The sequence below is a fragment of the Cetorhinus maximus genome, chromosome 9, assembly GCF_964194155.1.
Source record: "Cetorhinus maximus chromosome 9, sCetMax3.hap1.1, whole genome shotgun sequence".
In the NCBI taxonomy this organism is placed as follows: Eukaryota; Metazoa; Chordata; class Chondrichthyes; order Lamniformes; family Cetorhinidae; genus Cetorhinus; species Cetorhinus maximus.
In genome coordinates, this window is record NC_135887.1 from 12,677,683 (window position 1) to 12,688,545 (window position 10,863).

Genomic DNA, 10,863 nt, shown 5'->3' on the forward strand with positions numbered 1-10,863 from the left:
GAGGGGTGGGATTCCTGTCTGTACCACACTGGTGTACTGGAGGGCAGTAAACTGGCACGCAACCTGGGCCCTGCCTGATTTTCCTTCCGTTCCTTTCATTGGAATGAGGGACCGCCCAACGGGATCTAATCCCAGTGCGTGATCCTCTTTGTCTGTTTTATTTTCTGTTCCACGCCCTCCTCGATGGGTGCTTTTCAGATAATTGATTGACTCAAGGGCCTCACAAAAATTTATCTGTTGTAGGCCGCTGCAGCCTGAACTTCCCCAGGCGCAGATGCCTCCCAACCTTCCTGGTGTTGAACAGGTGGAATTTTGTTGGAATTTTGGGTATTTGGTATTTTTTTGCAGCTGATTTGTCTTGCACATCACTGCTGTTATCTTACCCAGCGCTCCTGGTTACTGTTTGGATATCCTGTTAAAAAGGAGATAATTTGACAGCTGTGCTTTTGGATTAATTGTGGCCCTGCAACCAAATTTCTGTAGTCATCTGCATCAACCTGTGGTTGCCAGCCCACCAGGGTTGTCCTGGAACCTCCAGGAATTTATCTTCTGGGCACTGCTGCAAGCGAATCAAGAGAAAACCTACTGGAACGTTAAATGGAAAATTGTAGTTTTTTAAAAATCTCATTTTAACGTTTAAAAAATAATCGAGCTGGAGGGAAACGGAGACAGTTTGACCTTTCGGAGGTGGGAGGCTCATGTGATAAAACCTCCCGGAATATGCCCAAGCAGAATTGGCAACCCGCGTTCCGGGTGTGAGCTGCCCCCTGCAGCCCCATAGCCAACTCCCCGTCGAACACCATTGTCGGGAGCACCATCGCCACAAGAATTGCAGTGATTCCAGGAGATTCCACCATCTCCAACTCAGGGCAACTACATGTGCAGTAAATGTGACCTTTCCAGAGTCGCCCAGATTCCAAGAGCTAAAGTAAATACCAGGAAAATTTACGACCTCAATCCCTCAATGTTCGGTCACCTCTTCCTCTGATTGTTTTGGCTGCAGAGTTGCAACATTTTATTGGTTTTGTTAATCGGACCTGCTGAGTTTTGAAACTACCAGGGCTCTCAGGTCTCATTAGCTCTCATCTTTAGCCATTTTGACATCTTTCATGGGCTAAGTGTGTTGCTTATTTTTCCTTGCTCTGTGTTGAACTTTGCGCTAGTCTGCATTAAACTTCATTGCCCGTTGACCTGCCTATTTACACATGTTGTCTGCCCCATTTTGTAATTTCTAAGACTGTATTGGCTCCTCCCTAGTTTGGCATCATCTGCAAATCTGAGCACTTTGCACCAAGACTGTGAACCCAGGTTACTGATGACAGCCATTTTACTGTAAAGTGGTTCGACTTTGCATGTGTTTTCGGAGGCAGCATGTTTTCCGACAGGGAGTCTGGCTGAAATGCAGCAGGATACCACCAGGGGGTGAGCTTTACAAACACTCATTGCTTTGCCTATTCTTGTAGCAACGACAATATTTATGCAATGTTTTCTGCACCTTCTCACTGCTCTGCCGTCTCCAATGGTCGACTTTTCATCTTCTTAATTGAAGCCATTTACTTACATGTGTATATTGCTCATTATGACACAATTGTAGTTCTTTGCAAAGGGAATGAAATCTTGTTTTTTATTGACTTTGTAAGTGTCATAGGCTATGTGCAGTCTTTTTATTCTGTACTTACTGGTTTCATGGGAATAAATGCACTGGTTCTGTGACACCTCAGATTTAGCAATGGTAGAAGAATAAATACAATGTCAGAACATAAGAAATAGGAGCAGGCGTAGGTCATTTGGCCCCTCAAGTCTGCCCCACCATTCAATAAGATCATGGCTGATCTGTCCCAGGCCTCAATTCCTCTTCTGTGCCAGCTCTTCATAGCCCTCAACTCCCTGATATTTCAAAAATCTATCCACCTCCTCTTTAAATACTTTCAGTGATCTAGCCTCCACAACTCTCTTGGTAGAGAATTCCAAACATTCACTACCCTCTGAGAGAAGAAATTCCTTCACATCTCGGTTTTAAATGAGTGTCCCCTTATTCTGTAACTATGTCCCCCAGTTTGCGTTTCCCCCACTAGTGGAAACATCTACCCTGTCAAGCCCCCTCAGAATCTTGTGCCTTTCAATAAGACCACCCCTCATTCTTCTTCACATTTGCGAAAGCCATACAGGACTTGCATGTCATTAGCAATGCTATGTCCATGTGCTCATTTGACATTGCTAGCCTATTCATCAATGTTCCACTTAAGGAAGCCATAGATGTTTGTGCTGCAGCACTGTATCATGGCAATCTAGACCTGCCACCATCATGTGGATCAGTGGTCATTGAACTTATGAACTCGGCAACTCATGCAGTTGAGTTCAGTTTTGATGACACCATTTATGCTCAAATAGGTGTTGCCATGGGATCTCCTATAGGCCCAGCTCTCGCAAACATATTTGTTGGGGTTCCATAAGAAATGTGTCTTTTTGGAATGACACTTGACATATTTCTGATATGTGGATGATATGTTTGTGATATCTAAATCTGCATGTAATGCGTATAATAATTTCCTTACATGTCTTCCTGGGCTCCATCCTGCGCTCAAATTCACCTTTGAAATGGAGCAGTCAAATGAACTCCCTTTCCTTGACGTACTAGTTGAGAAATCTGCCAGGAGTTTCTCTACCACATGCCCACCTTCACTGGTCAATATACATGTTGGGGTTCTTACAGTTCCACACGCCATAGGATTGGTCTTATCGGCAATATTGTAAATAGGGCCTGAGCTATTTGCTCACCATGCAAGCTTGATGCTGAAATAGGGCACATCAAAGGCATCCTGCGGGATAATGCCTACCCTGGTCGAATCATTTCATGCTATATATCACACAAACTCATGAATGGGCTTAAGGCCGTCACTTTTGGCCCTGTTAAAGTGCCCAGTCTACCTCAGGTTACCCTGGAAGGGGAAGGTATCTCAAAAATTTGAGCAACTGGTGAAGCCAGTAGCAACATGAGTGGAATTCGCCACTTACAGGATGCTGCTGTTAAGCCAAAAAAATGTTCTGCCGATCACACAAATGAGTAATGTGGTATGAATTTCAGTGCTGGTGTGATGCAAGGTGTGTGGGCCGCATGTCCCAGAGACTGACGGGTCGTGTCAAACAGTGTCTCCCAGCCGCAGATCGCAACGGGCAGGGTACAGACAGGGTGCGAGCCCGTGCTCAACTCAAAACACAGTATCCATTAGATGTGATTCCACAATTGGACAACAGTTGCTAAATAATCCTCCGTGTGCTAAGAATTACCAATTTAAGATTGTCAGTCGGGCTCTCAGTGTGGCACATTTCACAGAATCACAGAATTTTAAAGGCACAGAAGGAGGCCATTCGGCCCATGGTGTCTGCACTGGGTTTCCAACTAAGCATTATGACCTAGTGCCATTGCCCTGCCTTTTCCCCATACCACTGCACATTGTTTCTATTCAAATAATCACCTCGTGCCCTCTTGAATTTTGCATCTACTGGAAACTACATATATTAATACACAGGGCCCTGCTCTTTGCAAACAGAAAGAACATGTACACATTTTGCCTATCTCAGCTAAACAAAATAAGTGAATTCGCTGACTTAATCCTTATGGCAATGCCTTGACCAATCAGGGTCAAGCTGCCTGGTTTAAATTTCGAACAATGCTTTGCAGTTAATTGTCAGTCACCATCACTGGTGCACTCTCCATGGCAATGCCTCTACCAATCAGAGTCTCTTCACATACAGTATAAATTGTTGTTTTCTCCTTATATTGGTGTTCTTGCAAGTGTCCTGATGAGTGCAAGATGAGAAGCTTTGACGTGTCTCTTTTTTCAGCAATACCCAACCACATTACTGTGGGTCAGGAGTCAGATGTGGGCCAGACCAGGTAAGGATGGCAGATTTCCTGCCCTAAAGAACATTAGTGAACCAGATGGGTTTTTACAACAATCAATGATAGTTCCATGGTCACCATTACTGACACTAGCTTTCAATTCTAGATTTATTAATTGCTGCCATGGTGGGATTTGAAATCTGTTCCCAGATCATTAGCCTGGGGTTTGTGGATTATTAGTCTTGTAACATTACCACTACCCCACCATCTTCCCTAACCTCCTGCACCCAGAGTAGTATAAAGAAATGGTTACAAATAACCCCAATTACCAAGAGCTGCTCTTATTTCTATTTTTTAATGTTCATATTTTGGTACTGAAGTTACTGTTGGGTGAATCTGTCCTGATGTTGAAATTGATTCAGCCCTGGATTAATACTGACCCAGCTCCGTCACGCTGTCAAAGTCCAGTAACTCACCACTGGTGAAGTCATCGAGATTCACTACTTAAAGCGTACAGACAAACAAACAGACGTTTGTAGTTAACTCTGATTCTTGGTAATAGTTTGACTCCTTAAAAAAAAAGGGATGACTGATGGAATCATTAATGTCCACTTTAATTTTCAACGCCCCCCCATTGTTCATGTCAGCCATGGCTCAGTTGGTAACACTTGTGACTCAAGGTTTCTGCTTCAAGTCCCGTTCCAGCACTTGAGCACAAAAATCAAGGCTGACACTTCAGTATAGTGCTGCACTGTACTTCCATCTTTTGGATGAGACCTTAAGCCGAAGTCCTGTCTGCTGTATCAGTTGGTTGTATTGGCACCATTTGGAAGAAGAGCAGGGAGTTAACCCTGGTGTCCTGGGCAATATTTATCCCTCAATCAACATCACAAAAACAAGGTTATGTGTGATTATCACATTGTTGTCATTATTATTATCACATCTGTCATTATCACATTACTGCTTTTGGGAGTTTCCTGTGAGCAAATTGGCTGCTGCATTGCCTACATTACAACAGCGACTGTACTTCAAAAGTACTTCATTGGCTATAAAGCACTTTGAGATTCTAGTGGTTGTTTGGGTTTTTAAGTGCGACAGTACTACCTGTCTTATCTGGCTTGCTGTAGCCATGTGACTTCTGCCATGCAGGAACCTCTGTAAGATGCCATCTTAAGATAAGTTCAATAAAGATCTCTCACTGAGACAAACTTTGAGAAAGCACTGGAGTCTTTGACCTTGAAACATGGTGTCAGGAAGTGGAGATAAAATATGGTTTTGAAATCCTGGAAATTCTGCAGGGAAGACACAGGTCAGTCAGAAAGGCACACAGAAATGTTCAAATCTGCTAAAAGCTGTTACAAGGAGACAATGAAAAGCAAATGCATATCAAAGGCAAGGCTGCAAAAAAACACTGGGTAAGTGAACATGGCAATAAACTTCCCCCTCCTAGCTCCTGTCGAAATGAAAGGCAATATGTGGCAGAACTGGCAGTTTTTCCACTTGCAATGGCAAAACTATGAGCTGGCAACAGATTTAATTAATAAGCTGGAACTGATAAGAGTAGCCACACTTCTAACACTGCTGTGGAGGGACTGCTACAAATTGTATACCAACCTAAATCTAACCGATGATAAGGAAAACAGACAGCAGAGATTTTGAAAGTCTTGAATGAACGCTTTGAAGCCTGAGTGAACATAACTTATGAACACTATGTATTCTACACTAGAGCTTAAAGGGAAAAAGAACCCATTGAACAATATGTAACTGCGATAACATGGCTTGCAGAATCATGTGAATTTGGACAGTTAAAAGATGATCAGATTAAAGATATAACACTCGTAGGCATATGAGACCCCTCAGTGAGAGAAAGTCTACTTAAAGAGAAGAAACTTACACTCAGGAAAGTAATAGACATGTGTAAAAATATGGAGTTTGTAAAATGTCAGTTAGAACTCATGTATGGGAGACCAGACCAGTAGATACATTAGGCTGAGAGACATAACAGGCCAAAAGAGCAGAGCAATCGCAGAGAAAGGGCAGATATGCAGATACAGCAGAGGACATCATACAGAGGAAAAGCAGGATTGCCCAGCGTGGGGAAAGAAGCGTTTTAACTGCAAGAAGCAGAATAATTTCGCACACAAGTGTTTGGTGAAGAAAAAGCAAAACAAGCCGATACAGATGGCTACTGGAGAGATATCAGCAGAAGAATCTGATGAAGAACTATTCACGATCCAACAGGTTGGTTCCACCAAGTCTATAGGTCAGGAATGGTTTGTGACTGTTACAATGGTGACCACAGAAGGAGAGTACCAAGTGAATAGGCAGTGTCAGATAAACACTGGTGTGTCATGCAACATGACCTTCACAGACCAGTGTGAAGTAGCTCAACATGGCAATCCAAAAACTGAAGCACTCGAAAGTGAGGTTGAGGCTATATGGTGGCATGATATTCATACCAAGAGGACAAATTAGTCTGAGGGCCTAATACAATGGCAAGAAGGAAGATCTATCCAGATCAGAGATGGGATCCAACAGCTACTCATCTCAGCTGGACCAAGTTTAAAGGTTGGGCTAGCAACCCTAAATATGCCGACAGAGATTCAACGTGGAGAAGCAGCTCGACATAATCTGGAAGTCGTCAACCCAGCAGAGGTGTTGAACCTGACAGACAAGCTCCTTGCTCAACTTAAGCGAATTACTCAACCTGATACAACTCTCCAGGCACTACACATGTTAGCGATGAAAGGATGGACTGAGAGCACCAAGGACATACCTGTGGATGAATTGAAAGCCCAAGATGGTACCTTGTACAAAGGATACAGAGTTATCATCCCTAAGGTGATGGGATGAGAGATGCTGAAGCGCACCCATGCGAGCCATCAAGGAATTGATTTGAGTCTGAGGAAGGCAAGAGAAGTGCTCTACTGGCCAAACATGAGTAAAGAAATTAAAGACCACATAGGTCAGTGTGGTGCTTGTAATGAGTACCAAGCTAAAAAGCTGGAGCCATTGATGATGCATGACATCCCAGAGAGACCATTGATGAAGCTGGGAGTAGACCTCTTCACTCTAGCAGGAAGTGATTATCTTATCACTGTCGACTACTATTCTGACTATTGGGAATTAGACCCGCTGACTTCAACAATGACAGGAGAAATAGTAGAATGCCTGAAAGCACACTTTAGTCGTTGCGACATTCCAGTCATTGTGATGAGTGACAATGGCCCTCAGTTCATGAGTGAAGAATTCAGCCAATTCATGAACGACTGGGAAATTCAACACTACACATCATCTCCACACTATCCCCAGTCGAATGGAAAGGCTGAGGCGGCAGTAAAAATCGCCAAAGGAATCATCAAGAAATTGAGCAAATCTAGCACAGGTGTAGACAAGGCAATCCTCGAGCAGAGAAACACACCAACTGAAGGCATGGAAAGTAGTTCAGTCCAAAGACTAATGTCACACAGCATGCAAACCATTCTTCCAATAGCAAAAAAGCTATTGAAAACTAAAGTGGTAACAGGCATGAGGGTAAAAATTCAAGGTGAAATGGCAGAAAGTCAAATTTCATTTTGATAAGAATGCCAGAGCTGAACATTGGAGAGCCAGTGAGGGTACAAACCTTCAACGCTCTCAACAGGAGTCAGCCCACATGGCAACTTGGGACATGCATAGAGAAATTGTCACCTCGATCGTATGCGGTGGAGGTGAACGAGGTGAATGCAAGCATATACGAACGACTAGCAAAGCTGTTCCTTTACTGCAGTTGGCCGGTCAGGAAGATGGGATCTCACCAGCTGTACAAGTACAGAACAACCATCACTCTCAGAGGCCCAAGAGTCTCCAAAAACGGAAATGGAATAACAAAGGGTACTGTGGCAACAACTGCCATGGGAACGACACTCTCCAGACAAGGAACATCACCTAGATGAGCAGTCAATGGCAATACATAAGTGTACCATTAAGAAACCTGCATGACTTAAAGACTATGTGTGCAATGCAAGTGAAGAGATTGACTAGTGGAACAAACACTTATCAATGCATGAGAACAGTGGGTATATAGTGGGTAACTTGGGTAACTCACAGTTACACATGATTGAACATGCAAATGTGTATTTTGTTCATTAGGGAAAAGGGAATGCTTGGATCTTTTGTTTGTTATGAAAAGGGAGATGTTTGGGTTTTGAAATGCAACAGTACTACATGTCCTATCTAGCTTGCTGTAGTCATGTGATCTGTGCCATGCGGGAAGCCCTGTAAGCTGCCATCTTAAAAATCAGTTCAATAAAGACTTCCCACTGAGACAGACACTGAGAAAGCACTGCAGTCTTTGAACTCAAAACAGGGGTCATGAAACATGTCATATAAATGCAAGTCCTTTCCTACTGAAGCTGCTGAACAAGTAGAGGTCCATCTGAGGCAAAGAAAATAAAATATATTGAAAAGAGAAATGAAAACTAGTTTCTCACGTTAATGGCTGTACTAGCTTTACCACACTATGCCCCCCTGCCGCCCTTGACCCCAGCAAGGGTTGCCTATAACTTATTGCTAGCTCAACTGAAAGAAATTTCCAAAAGTTAAAGGGACATAATCTTAGATTAGGTCCTCAAATAAGAAGTCCTCTTCCCCTGGAGTCTCCAATTTAGCAAAGTTATCTTAGGACAGAACATACATGGAGATATGTTGTAGCAGAATGAATTATTGTGGAATTTCCCAATATCAGCCCTTAGGGATCTCACTCAGATTCCTAGAGCTGTGTGATTAGATACGTAGGTTCTTGAGATAATATAGATTTGAGACTACAACCCCTTCTATGCTTCATTATTACATGTTTTTTTATTGAAGATAATTTTTATAGATTACAGTTTATACAAAAGGACTATAGAATAGCATAGATGTAAATAAAGCTAATCATAACTTGCCAATAAGGTTGTAAAATACGTACAATTTTGTCAGCAATTCTTGGATCATATATTGGTAGTGATAGAAAATTGTACTCACAAATCCAATATGGTTATATCAGATTTCGAAGTGTCTCTGTCTCTAGAAGATAGGGAGTCCAAGCTAAGCTAGGTCTCAACCTATGTCCAAAGATGGCTGAGAGATGGCTAACTGAATTTGTCCAACTAATTGTCAGTATTTTTAAAGAGAACTATTCAGCAGACTTTCAAAACACCTTTCATTGTTTATTGTTTTGGTGAGAGACATCACCTTGTCTGAGGAGTCATCTCGATTCATTAATGCCTCATTCATAAAGCTTCAAGCTCTAGACAGGCAGCTGGCTATTCTGGCTGCTTGCCAATTTTCACAGACTGAAGGACTTTATACATTTGGCAATAATTCAAGTTAGCAGCCATTTTCATGTCAAGCTTTTATATCAAGCCGCCATTTTATAGTGCTAACTTTGGATTAACACCTTAAAATTTTAAGTCCTCCGTCAGACGTGTGAGTTCTTTTGCACTCATGCTTGGTGAAACTGGTGGGACAGGTTTTTAATTGTCTGATTATAGCATAGATCCTGATGTGATCTTGTGAGTGATCGGTATCTTTATGTGTTGTGCTTGTATGATTGTGTTAACATTATTGTATGTAGGCTCGTCAACTCTCCCATCATTGTTCTGAAATTCTCCAGGAATTAACAATTAACTACCTGTTCTAACCCAACCTTGAGGAAGGGATGGCGTAGCAGTTTTGTCACTGGACGCATAATCCAGAGATCCAGTGTAAAGCTCTGGGGAACCTGGGTTCGAATCCAGTTGGTTGGATTTGAATTTAATAAAAATCTGGAAATAAAAGTCTAATGATGGCCATGAAACCATTGTTGTAAAAACCCAACTGGTTCACTAATGCCCACTTGGGAAGGAAATCTGCTGTCCTTACCCGGTCTGGCCTACATATGACTCCCGCCCCTCAGCAATGGGGTTGACTCTTAAAAGCCCTCTGAAGTGGCTGAGCAAGCCACTTAGTTGTATCAAGCCGCTACAAAGCCTCGAAAAAGGAATGAAACCGGACAGACCTAGGCATCGAAACGACAATGGCAAAGTCCTCCTTACTAACTTCTGGGGGCAAGTGTCAAAATTGGGAGCAACAACCTGACATGGTCATACTCACGGAATCATATCTTACAGATAATGTCCCAGACACCACCATCACCACCCCTGGGTATGACCTGCCCCACCGGCAGGACAGACCCAGCAGAGGTAGCGGCACAGTGGTATACAGTTGGGAGGGAGTTGCCCTGGGGGTCTTCAACATCGACTCCGGACCCCATGTAGTCTCATGGCATCAGGTCAAACATGGGCAAGGAAACATCCTGCTGGTTACCATGTACCGCCCTCCCTCAGCTGATGAATCAGTGCTCCTACATGTTGAACACCACTGAGGGGTGGCAAGGGCGCAGAATGTACACTGGGTGGGGGACTTCAATGTCCATCACCAAGGGTGGCTCGGTAGCATCACTACTGATCAAGCTGGCTGAGTCCTAAAGGACATAGCTGCTAGACTGGGTCTGCAGCAAGTGGTGAGGGAACCAACAAGAGGGAAAAACATACTTGACCTCATCCTCACCAACCTGCCTGCCACAGATGCATCTGTCCATGGCAGTATCGGTAGGAGTGACCACCACACAGTCATTGTGGAGACGAAGTCCCACCTTCACATTGAGGATAACCTCCATCGTGTTGTGTGGCACTACCACCGTGCTAAATAGGATAGATTTTGAACAGATCTATTAACTCAGACTGGGCAGGCATGAAGTGCTGTTGGCCATCAGCAGCAGCAGAATTGTACTCGAACACAATCTGTAACCTCATGGCCCAGCATATCTCCCACTGTACCATTACCATCAAGCCAGGGGATCAACCCTCGTTCAATGAAGAGTGCAGGAGGGCATGCCAGGAACAGCACCAGGCATACCTAAAAATGAGGTGTCAACCTGGTGAAGCTAAATCTCAGGATTACTTGTGTGCCAAACAGCATAAGCAGCAAGTGATAGACAGGGCTAAGCGATCCCACAA